Here is a 12,500-nt window from a genome sequence, read left to right as displayed (position 1 = left end):
ACAGTTTGGACTTTTTTTGTCACTGGTCAGTTGCCAGATCATTGGAAGTGCTTCATATTCTCTGAATTTAGCAGATACTTAAAATGAGAAGATTTCTCAATGATGTTTGGCATGTGAAACTTGAGAATACAGGAGGTTTACCATGTAAGGACTTGAGTTGAGTATTGATTCTTCATTATTACAGTCTAACCCACCAAGCTGAACTCCCCCTTTAAGAGTCTCCTCCCCCAGCCTCCCATCCTCCACAGTTCACAAGTTGACACAAGTGCATGTTGTTGCCAGCCTGCACTGAAAGACCTGTTAACTCTTTGTTCACTCTCTTTTTGTAAATGTGACACTGCGCAGAATTTGAGTGACTTTTGAACTCGTTGCACATGAAGCATCTGAATCCTCTCACGTGCCCTGTGTTTTCACACATTAGCAGTCATCTTAAATTGGCAAATTTCTAAATGACATTTGGCGTGAGGAAATTTTGAATGCTGGTGCATTGGTGTTGGACCGACTGTAAGTGCTGAGGATCTATTCTTCGATGTGCCTTAGAACTGACCAATCTCTTCCATAAACTGTCCTCTGTGTGGGCTGTGAGGGCTGCTGCCCAGCCTTGACTCACCAGCTGACTTTGACAGAAGTGTTAACTCTTTGGTCACCGTGTGCTGAATATGAGAGCGACTGTTTGACTTGTGACCAGAACAGGAGCCGACTCACTTTATGGGCTCTGTGCTTTCACAAAAATTGACCGACTTACAATTGGCCACTTTTCAAATGACATTTGGAATCTGCAGCTTCTTAAAATGTTACAGTCGGAGGCGAGGTCCATCTTAGAGGTTGGTTAAAGTCACGGCACACGACACACCCTCATGAATCACAGTCAGTGGTTCTTTGGCTTCTATTCCAGGGCGACTTGGACGGCTTATCCCGGAAACCGACCACGGCCTCCTTCGCGATGGAACCAGATGTAGAGACGGCAGGAGCGTCCCGAGCTCCGATGGGCGAGGTTTAACCTGGGCGATGAGGAGGAGCCTGCAGATCCAGATGTTCCAGCTGCAGATCCAGATGTTCCAGCTGCAGATCCAGATGTTCCAGCTGCAGATCCAGCTGGCCAGCAGGCAGCAGACGGGGCTCCTCCGCCTGTAGGTGTTGGAAAGCACTCACCTGTGGTGGCGTGCACCTGGGTCCGCGTTCGGACCACGATGGTGCACATTTGATTGTGGTGGTGGCAGTTGGGTGATTTTTGATGTGTTGACAAGTTTGAAATGGATTTTTTAAAAATTGATTTTTACTATTAAAACACTTTTAATGACCTCGACTTTGTAATTCTTCTTCCTCTCTCATTGGTTTATTTTACAGTGATGTTAAAGACCTAACAGGGATAAACACTCCATGTGAGTCATAAGGGATCCCTGGTGTTTTTAAACCTGGGCCCTATTTTTACATTTTGTCTGACTTTGGGGTTTTAAAGGGTTCGATCGGCTCCAACACACAAACTACCTGATGGAGGCGGCAGCAGACCAGCAGCTCCCGTGTTCTGTTAGGTAAAATGATCATAATACAGCCTATTCACTGACATCTCTCAGCTGCTGGTAGAGGTGATCCACTGGATCCACTGCCAGTCATTTAGACACCAGGATGTGTACAGATGGGTTTAAACATACTCCTAAGTTCTCCTTTTAAATGCTGCAGGGTGTGAAGTCTGACTCCACCAGCAGGGGGCAGCAACCGCCAGCCGTCTGCAGACTAAGTGAAGGTGTGAAGGTGTGAGTGAGAGAGGCCTCTGCAGAGTTTCAAACTCACAAAGTTCTCTCTCCGCCAGTGAAAATAAGGTGGCCATGTTTGGCCTCAAGAGGATTATTTGACTTGTATTTGGTGTTAAAATGAACCTGCAGTCGTGAGCGAAGGTTGCTGCAGTATTCATGAAGGCTGGAGAGGTGATGGTGCTTGTGGGGGTTGGGGGAGGCCTTGAAAAGTCGTAGCCCCGGGGCCCGTGGTGCTTTAATGGGGTCTTTAATGGGGCCCTGTGGTTGAGTCAGGGTGAGTGAAACGCTCCTGGACCCACATCAGATATAGAATAATAATGAGAGAAATGTATTTGCTGGCTGTCTCACGCGCTGACGTCTGACAACATGTCTGCTCAGGTTTGACCGAAGTGAAGCTCTGACACGAGAGTTGATGGTGTCGGCAACCTCCGAGACTCCGGCGGCTCTCTGTTAAAGAAACCGAAGGGAAAACACTGGAGGTTCACACTGCAGCTCATTTACATTCAGCCACTGACTGCTGGGGGGAGGCTGCTGCACATAACACCACAGACAGACAACAGACAGACAGACAGACAGACAGACAGACAACAAACAGACAGACAGACAACAGACAGACAGACAGACAGACAGACAACAGACAGACAGACAGACAGACACCAATCAATCGTGTTCTGTTCTCTAAAATCCCTGTTTTAGTGAATGTAGTCTGGTGTGTGTGCTGTTTGTGGTTAAACCAAAAGGATCTTCCAGGTCTCTCTCTGTAGGGATCCTTTCCATGATGCTGTCACACACTTAGAATAACACTCTGAGCCTGTCAGTGGATCAAACAAGCTCTTTTAGTGGACCTACTGTGATCAGGTGCAGTTGTCCCAAAGGATCAGATATTCAATTGTTGTGCAAAAATGCAAAGTAACTATGAACTAACGTTGTCAAATAATCATGGAACTAGAAAGTGGCATGAAAAGAAAAAAGAGTAAAGTTCAAGTACCTCAAGTTTGTACTTACTTACAACGTACTGCGACAGAGCTCAGACATCGACGGATCACTTAATTGGCCTTTTGGGCTCTGGCCCAGGGACACAAAGGCTCAGTGGCTCCAGGGCCAGAGCCTCAGTTTGAGGTGACTCAAACAGACCAGAAAGGGACACAAATGACCAATAAGAGACACCAAACAACCAAGAAGCCGTTACATGTCTGCAGGGGCCCGTTGCCTCACAGCGTGCCCATTAGCTCGTAGCTCGTGCCACCGTAAGCTCCGGTCCTGAGGAGAATCGGCCCTCGTGGGTCGTGAACACTCCCACAGCCAGCAGGATCGGGATCTGGTGTCTGAAGCAGGATCAGGAGTATTTATAGACCGTGTTACATAATCAGGTCCACCGTACACACTCAACACAACATCCAATTCAGTGTTTCTGTAACACACACAAACACACACACACACACATCACTGCAGAGGAGACACCAGTACTTTTAGAGACTCCCCTGGTTGCCTAGCAACTAGTCCTCAGGATTGCCAAAAGAGACCTCAGATCATTCGTCTGTTTTCAGTGTAATGTGATATGCTGTGTGTGTGTGTGTGTGTGTGTGTGTGTGTGTGTGTGTGTGTGTGATGGTATGTTTCTCTCATACAGTGGACACACCTCCTGTCAAAACAATGGCGAATGTGAATCATACATGAAGATACGACATTAAGGCACACTGAGGGTAAGAATGAAGACCTGGGGGGGTAATATCCAGAGGAAAAAAACTGAATTTCCAAGATTAAAGTCATACATTTGGACCTGGATACTCTCTGAAACACCAAAGTCCCACAGTAACACAGACACACTGACTGATGGAGGCAGCAGCAGAGCAGCAGCTCCTGTGTCCTGTTCTCTAAAATCCCTGTTTTAGTGAATGTAGTCTGGTGTGTGTGCTGTTTGTGGTTAAACCAAAAGGATCTTCCAGGTCTCTCTCTGTAGGGATCCTTTCCATGATGCTGTCACACACTTAGAATAACACTCTGAGCCTGTCAGTGGATCAAACAAGCTCTTTTAGTGGACCTACTGTGATCAGGTGCAGTTGTCCCAAAGGATCACGTTGCAGCCATTGCAGCCCGTTTGGTGTCTGCTGGCTGAGGTGATCTACTGGACCAGTTCCAACACTTTTACTACCTACCAGTCACTCAGACACCAGGATGAGGACACAGAGGGACCAAGGTTTAAATATACTTGAATTCTCCTTTAAGTACAAATTTGATCTACTTTTACTATTTTAAAATATTTAGTATTCTAATATTTCCTCCGCTACATTTATCTGACAGCTTCACCTACTACAGTGACCTTTGAGGTGCAAAAACAAACCTGGTCTCCACAGTCACATGTCTCTGCTGTGTGATGCTAAAAAGTGAGCACTGGAGCAAGTTTTGACGCTTCTCTCCACTTTCTTTTGAGGTCCTGGTTACTAATTTGTTTGCCGGCCACAGAAAGAAGCGGTTCACAGTCACCGTGTGCAGGCTCAAAGGTCAGAACAGTGAAAATCAATAACTTTAAACTTGTGTCCAACAGCAGGACGAAAACAAAAGCCTCATTCAAAACAAGGCAACTCCACACAGCAGTCAGTTTACACCACCGAACACAGTTTATATGAAGGATCTTTGAGTCGTGTAAATAGTAACAGCTCAGTCACTGGTTTCCTGTCGGATGAAGCTGAATATCCTGCTGCTGCCACAGCCGCCGACATCTGATGTGTGATACTGATGGGTTTTATTAAAGGAAACATGAACCTGTGTGTGTGTGTGTGTGTGTGTGTGTTATAGATCGACCTCCACATATTGTTCATCATGCTCACATGCCCACAGGTCAACAAATACTGACTGAATCACATCCTGCAATATGACTTAGAGTCGTATCACGTGACTCACCTCGACACCTTGTCTGTCTCCACCTGTGAGGGCGAAACATCACAACATACTTTTGATACAGGAGATTTCATATAGAATAAAAATGCATTAACTCCTGACTGGGACACTGAGCATCTGTTTTCAGTCCTTGATGACGTCTATGAGAGACCTGTGCCAGGTGAGGCGAGGGAGGCACAATTTTTTAAAGGTCCCATATTATGCAAAACTAACTTTTTAAAGTCTTTTCAGCCTAAATGTGACCCAGGTGTGTCTACAGACCACCAGACTGTTCTCTGTTTCTCCAGCTTCGTCTTTCAGTAAACGCGTATGAAAACGCTCTGTTTAGATTTGGCTCCCTTTGTGATGTCATAAGGCAGGGGTGTCCAAACACCGGCCCGCGGGCCAACTGCAGCCCGTGGTCCAATTTTCATTGGCCCGCAGGAAATTCTAAAACTGTATTGGAATGCGGCCCACACATGGAACCTGCGCTGGACTGTGTTGTACTTCTTAGTCTCACCACTAGGTGGAGTAACTGTCTTGAACGAGGCAGCTTCTCTATAAAATGAGTAGTAGAAGAAGAAATGTGCTACAGGTGACCCAACATGGCCGAATTAAGGAAACGTAAGAGAGCAAGTGAGTGTAGAAAGTTTCAGACGCGGTGTGCGATGAGAGCACAGCTGATAACTAATGACGATCACTTCTGTATTAAGGAGGAGCTGCTTGATGTTAGCAGTCTAAAGAGCACCACGACAGGTGAGGATGTTTCTGAAGCTGGGCCAGATGCAGTTGGCATGAAGGGACTTAAATGGGACGAGCTGGGTGGAGGTACGACGGATGGAGCTCCAGCTGGGACAGGTGAGCACAAAGGAATCTACGGTGTCCACCGAGGGGCAAGAAAGTGGAGGTAAGGCTGTTAAATCGAGCACCAGGGCTCTAGCACAGACTATTTCAAGCTTCCCTCTCTGATGCTGATGCTGGTGCTGGTGTTGTTCAGTTATCAAGCAGAATTTACCTACATTTGATTGATTTGCCAACTTTAATCCACTAGAGGTGAGGCCATATACATCACCTCTAGTGGATTAAAGTTAGCAGCATAGCTCACTTCTAGTGAGTGGCCCAGCCCTTTGGATGTTTTTCTGTATGTGGCCCTCAGTGAAAAAGTACACATCCACAGAGCATAGGTACTAGTGTGTTGTGCCTGCTGAACCGGCTAACTTCCTGTTAGCCCTCTGCTAACTTCTGGTTAGCTCTCCACTGACTTGATTGGGGATAAAATGATTTAATCTTGCTCTCGACTTTCCAAATGTTATCCGACTGAATGGATCAAATGTTGATGGTGAAACGAGTCATCTTCACAATGTTAGTCTACGGAAAAAAGTATTTTTGGGTCAATGGCATCACGTGACGCCATTGTTTTAATCACAAGGTTTGGCCACGATGTCCTCTTCCTACCTTCTATTTACAAGTAACTCAGCAGTGCTGCATCGCACCTGTCAGGCTTGTTTGGAGTCTTTTGCTGTTTTGTAAAACAAAGGTTGTGTGGACAGAATTTTATATTAAGATGGAGGAGAAACATCCTCTATTAGAGAATAGAGCTCAGCTGTTTTAATTGTTCTTCTGAACTGGTCTTCAGCCACATTCCCACTTCACCTGCTCACCTGCTCCTCATTCCTCAGCCCCCCGTCAGGCTGTGCACCAGCCTCTTTTCGCCCCTCAGCTGCCAGATTGACATCGATGCTTGGAGCCTCTTGGTCCTGCTGTCACCTGGTCCAGTTCCTGCTCTCCTCTCTCCGCTCACCAGCTCACCAGCTCACCAGCTCACCAGCTGGGGCCTCTTGGATTTGTTTGGCTGTTCGGACTTTCTTCGCATGGCCAGCTTGTAAACCTGATCCCGACCTTTGGGGAATTTGGCACTTGGGTGAGGAAAATGACGTTAAATGACACACAAAGAAGCTTAAAATGCACAAAGACGCCACGCAAAATGTCCTTAAAGGGGACGTGTTTTAATGTCTTTCCAGCATCTGAACATGTGTCTCTGCAGACCCTCAGACTCCGAGCACAGACCGTCGTCTCTCCGGTTCTGCTCCGTCCTTCACTAAACGTGTGGAAACGCTCCGTTTAGATTTGGCCCCTCTTGTGACATCACACACAGGGATCTGTTGGTCATGTGACCTCCTCCAACCATTCAGCAGGCTGATGGTCCCGCCCACTGAGAACCTGAGTCCACCTGTCTGTCCTCCATCGTTGTTACCTGTCTGTCCTCCATCGTTGTTACCTGTCTGTCCTCCATCATTGTTACCTGTCTGTCCTCCATCGTTGTTACCTGTCTGTCCTCCATCGTTGTTACCTGTCTGTCCTCCATCGTTGTTACCTGTCTGTCCTCCATCGTTGTTACCCGTCTGTCCTCCATCGTTGTTACCCGTCTGTCCTCCATCGTTGTGACCTGTCTGTCCTCCATCGCTGTTACCTGTCTGTCCTCCATCGCTGTGAGCTGTCTGTTCTCCATCGTTGTTACCCGTCTGTCCTCCATCGTTGTTAGCTGTCTGTCCTCCATCGCTGTTACCCGTCTGTCCTCCATCGTTGTTACCTGTCTGTCCTCCATCGTTGTGAGCTGTCTGTCCTCCATCGTTGTGAGCTGTCTGTCCTCCATCGTTGTGAGCTGTCTGTCCTCCATCGTTGTGAGCTGTCTGTCCTCCATCGTTGTGAGCTGTCTGTCCTCCATCGTTGTTAGCTGTCTGTCCTCCATCGCTGTTACCTGTCTGTCCTCCATCGTTGTGAGCTGTCTGTCCTCCATCGTTGTTACCTGTCTGTCCTCCATCGATGTTACCTGTCTGTCCTCCATCGTTGTTACCTGTCTGTCCTCCATCGTTGTTACCTGTCTGTCCTCCATCGATGTGAGCTGTCTGTCCTCCATCGTTGTGAGCTGTCTGTCCTCCATCGTTGTGAGCTGTCTGTCCTCCATCGTTGTGAGCTGTCTGTCCTCCATCGTTGTTAGCTGTCTGTCCTCCATCGTTGTGAGCTGTCTGTCCTCCATCGATGTGAGCTGTCTGTCCTCCATCGTTGTGAGCTGTCTGTCCTCCATCGTTGTGAGCTGTCTGTCCTCCATCGATGTGAGCTGTCTGTCCTCCATCGTTGTGAGCTGTCTGTCCTCCATCGTTGTGAGCTGTCTGTCCTCCATCGTTGTTAGCTGTCTGTCCTCCATCGATGTGAGCTGTCTGTCCTCCATCGTTGTTACCTGTCTGTCCTCCATCGCTGTTAGCTGTCTGTCCTCCATCGATGTGAGCTGTCTGTCCTCCATCGTTGTTAGCTGTCTGTCCTCCATCGTTGTGAGCTGTCTGTCCTCCATCGATGTGACCTGTCTGTCCTCCATCGTTGTTACCTGTCTGTCCTCCATCGTTGTTACCTGTCTGTCCTCCATCGTTGTTAGCTGTCTGTCCTCCATCGTTGTTACCTGTCTGTCCTCCATCGTTGTTACCTGTCTGTCCTCCATCGCTGTTACCTGTCTGTCCTCCATCGTTGTTAGCTGTCTGTCCTCCATCGTTGTTACCTGTCTGTCCTCCCTCTAAAAAGTGAACTCAAGCTGCAGCTGAAGAGTTAAAACGGTTAAAACAACCTGTCACCATCTCACATAGAAACATACCATCCCTTCAGAGCGCTGCGACACACCCAGTAATGTGAGTGTAATGGTGATAATGATGATGATAAGGAGAGCTTCAGTTGTTCAGCAGGAAACGATCGTTGCTCTTTGTGTTCTGTATTGATATACACCGAGCTCTTTCTGCCGGGACGCTCCATACACTTCACACAGAGCTTTCCTTTTCCTGGGCTGAACTAGAAGATATGCAAACCAGAAACAGCACATTCAGTTGTGAAGCAAAGACACTGGAGACTTCATGAAAACACGATTAAAGCCAAACAGATCGAAGAACAAGAGGGAAAATAAAGATAAAGTGCAGCAGATATTCAGCAGTTATGGGCTCATGTACAGTTTAGCCCCTATTACTAACTGAATCACACATGTGGAGTCATTTGTTGATACCATTTACATAAGGCAGTGAAGAATCATCAATCTGTCCCTGAACACACCACGAGACACTAGGGAAGAATTGGAAAAAGATTTACAAGTAGGAAGAGGACAAACCACAGCGTAAGCAGTGATGGATAAACTGGTGTTTATCTGGATGGGTGATTAAAAACATCAATCAGCATCTGGAAATCAATGAGACCAATATGCCGTCTGTTGCACAGCTCTGAGATTAACATCAGGGAAATATGATCACTGCCTCCTCTGCAAAGGGCAAATCTGTTTTACCACTGCAGCACTTCCCTCATGCAGTTATATAAAGCAGGAGGAAACAGCACTCCAGGACCTTGCTGATGACACTATTTCATATTTGAATCAAATGAGAGATGAGCAAACATGTTGTCATTGATGCAACAAAATAAAGACACAGCGCACTGGACTTTTTCTTCTCGTAGTAAATCTCTTCAGTGTAAAACATGCTGACAGCTCTGCATCGTGTGTTGGCTGTGAAGGGATTTTCCCTCTTAGGACCCCGTTTGTCCACGTTTCCAGCTGGGAGTCCTGAATATCTGTGAAACACTAAACTGTCCCAGTTTTCACCACAATCACATTAATGATTAGAATATTCTGCTTGTTTTCAGTGCTCACATAGACGTTTACCACGCTCTCATTATTACCAACCCAATATAACAACAGAAACCATGTGTCTCAATCCAACACTGATCGGTCTGTATGTGTGTCAATCAGTCAGGACGCTGAACAATTCACCAGATTCCACTGATAAAATCAGTAATTTTATCCTGCAGAACACAGGAGCTGCTGCTCTGCTGCTGCCTCCATCAGTTAGTTTGTTTGTGTTATTGTGTGACTTTGGGGTTTCAAAGGGTTAGTTTGGATCCAACACAACTTTTGTGTGACAGAATAATGTGGATCCAAACTAAAACCTTAAAACACCAATGTCACACAAAGTCCAATTTTCTGCAAGCTAAAATCCCTGTTTTAGTGAATGTAGTCTGGTGTGTGTGCTGTTTGTGGTTAAACCAAAAGGATCTTCCAGGTCTCTCTCTGTAGGGATCCTTTCCATGATGCTGTCACACACTTAGAATAACACTCGGAGCCTGTCAGTGGCTCCTGATCAAAGTATGCACACTAGAAAAACTTGTATTTTTGCAGTGTGGTATAAAGAGGAAAGGATCTGAATACTTCTAACAATATAACTGCTGTTAACAGACTACACATGTGCTATAATCAACAGGCGTAGCAGTAAGGAGATGTTAAAGCATATTTTTGTCGTGTGTTTTAGTGTTCAGAGTTATTGTGTTTTGACAGTTTGACAGTTTTCCTGCAGTCTGTCTCTGATAATCACTGGCACTATGATACCCAGTGCTGCTGTAGGAAATCTCTCTTAGGAACAGTGTTGAGTTTACAAAGAGACGTGAAGCAACAGAAACAGAAAAGGGAAACACTGCACAAGAGGAAATTAAGAATAATGAGGCCCAGAGGGAGCGAACATGGAAGTGGACGAGGTCTGTGTCACGATGGGCTGACCGCCTGGGGAGGCAGTGATCAGCCGGCCGGAAACACTAAAGGAAGGAGGGACGCACGTATGAGCAGCCCATCGCTGAGGGAAGAGATCGTTTATCACAGTTTTACATGCCTTACTTTTACATGACGAGCACACTTCAAACCCAGAGCGATGCCAAAAGTGTGGCTGTGTGAGGGATAGACCCTTCTAACGCCTCAGCATCCAGTTTTAAAGGTCGGCCAATCAGAAGAGAGCAGCTGCTTGTACCCGTTCAGGTACGACCTGTCCGGTGAAACGTTTCTAGTGTCGGCAGCAGGAACACAACCTCCTAGACAAGCTGGATAAACGGACCGTGCTGTTTTCTAACTGTGCTGTGAGCTGATGAAGCCACGGAGCTCTCCGTGGTGCTGAAGCAGCAGACGGATCTGGGATCTAGATCTGGGATCTAGATCTGGGGTCCATATTATTCTTTAAACTATATACTATAAATACTAAATTCAGGATTTTTAGCCGTGTGTCTGTTCCTTGGATCTGTGTGAGAGCAGCTTGAGACTAACACCTCGTAAAGATGAACGAGTCTTTCCCCAGCGGACATTTGAACTTGTCATAGCAAGAAGCCCCCGGTGGGGGTGAGGACATGACTAGTCCCAGTGACCTGGCTCAGGTTGCTTTGTTAATTACACCTGAGTCTGCTCTGACAACAGGGAAAGCTGTTAACACACACTGTCTGTGTGTCTGTCCACCTCTCCACCTTTGGACACACACTGGACGCCAAGAGAACCAAACTTTACGGTAATAACCAACATTTGGTTGGACAGCAGTGACTTAAGCCTGTTAACCATCTCAGGCTTTTCCACACAGAAATATTAAATCCCCTCTGACTAAAACGTCGACACGTGGACGCCAGAAAAAGGGGTTTATGAGCTTTATGAAACAATAACAGGATACTTCTGGACACTTTTAATCTCCTCTCTGTGGACAGGAAACATGTCAGCTAATGCCTTTATAATTATTTTTCCTCAGCTCGGACAGAAACATGCCGGTGGAGTCTTAAATAGAGTTTGATCGAGGAGACTGAGCGTCACCTTAGAGGACGAGATGCTTCACATTTATTTTTGTATACACTCCCCTCCAAAAGTATTGGAACAGTGAGGCCAGTTCCTTTATTTTTGCTGTAGACTGAAAACATTTGGGTTTGACATCAAAAGATGAATATGAGACAAGAGATCAACATTTCAGCTTTTATTTCCAGGTGTTTACATCTGGATCTGATACACAACTTAGAAGTTTGCACCTTTTGTTTGAACCCACCCATTTTTCATGTGAGCAAAAGTATTGGAACATGTGACTGACAGGTGTGTTTTGATGCCCTGGTGTGTCCTGTTACATTGATTATTCAAACAATAAATAGCTGAATGTCTACGTTCAGTTTCAGATTTGGGTTTTGCCTGTACAGACTTTATAGTTAGAGGTGTAACCAACAAGAAAACCAGAGAGCTGTCTATGGGTGAAAAACAAGCAATTGTGAAGCTGAGAGAAGATGGAAAATCAATCAGAGTCATTGCACAAACATTGGCCACAGCCAGTACAACCATTTGGAATGTCCTGAAGAAGAAAGAAACCACTGGTGTACTAAGTAACAGACGTCGAACGGGTAGACCAAGGAAAACAGCAGCAGTTGATGACAGAGACATTGTGAGAGCTGTAAAGAAAGACCCTAAAACAACTGTTGACATCAGCATCACCCTCCAGAGAGCAGGAGAGAAGGTGTCACAGTCTACTGTTGGCAGAAGACTTCATGAACAAAAGTACAGAGGCCACACCAGAAGATGCAAACCACTCATTAGCAAGAAGAACAGGTCCAGAAAAAATCCAGAGACAAGCCTAAAAATTCTGGGACAAAGTTTTATGGACTGATGAGACAAAGATGAACCTTTACCAAAGTGATGGAAAGGCTAAAGTTAGGAGAAAGAGAGGATCTGCTCATGATCCCAAACATACAAGCTCCTCTGTGAAACACAGTGGAGGTCATGTCATGGCTTCTTCTGGGACGGGCTCATTCATCTTCACTGATGATGTAACACATGATGGCAGCAGCAAAATGAACTCAGAAGTCTACAGAAACATTTTGTCTGCCAATTTAAAGAAAGATGCAACCAAACTGATTGGGAGATCCTTCATGGTGCAGCAAGACAATGATTCAAAACACACTGCCAAAACAACACAGGAGTTCATCAGGGGCAAGAAGTGGGAGGGTTTAGACTGGCCAAGTCAGTCTCCAGACTTCAACCCTATAGAGCATGCATTTTACCTGCTA

The 12,500-nt window shown here is 46.1% G+C and overlaps 2 protein-coding genes across 2 annotated transcripts in view; one reads left to right on the top strand and one right to left on the bottom strand.

Annotated features, from left to right (window-relative positions):
- nupr1b (nuclear protein 1b) overlaps positions 1–1,301 on the top strand; it is a 2,035-nt gene extending 734 nt beyond the window's left edge. The window contains exon 3 of the mRNA XM_070847195.1: positions 896–1,301. The gene's annotated coding sequence lies outside the window, so the exon portion shown is untranslated. The remainder of the gene's footprint in view (positions 1–895) is intronic.
- LOC139216276 (NACHT, LRR and PYD domains-containing protein 12-like) overlaps positions 1–12,500 on the bottom strand; it is a 169,793-nt gene that overhangs the window by 29,341 nt on the left and 127,952 nt on the right. The window lies entirely within an intron of this gene.

This window comes from Pempheris klunzingeri, chromosome 17 (assembly GCF_042242105.1).
Source record: "Pempheris klunzingeri isolate RE-2024b chromosome 17, fPemKlu1.hap1, whole genome shotgun sequence".
Taxonomy (NCBI): Eukaryota; Metazoa; Chordata; class Actinopteri; order Acropomatiformes; family Pempheridae; genus Pempheris; species Pempheris klunzingeri.
This window is presented reverse-complemented; position numbering and strand designations above follow the sequence as displayed.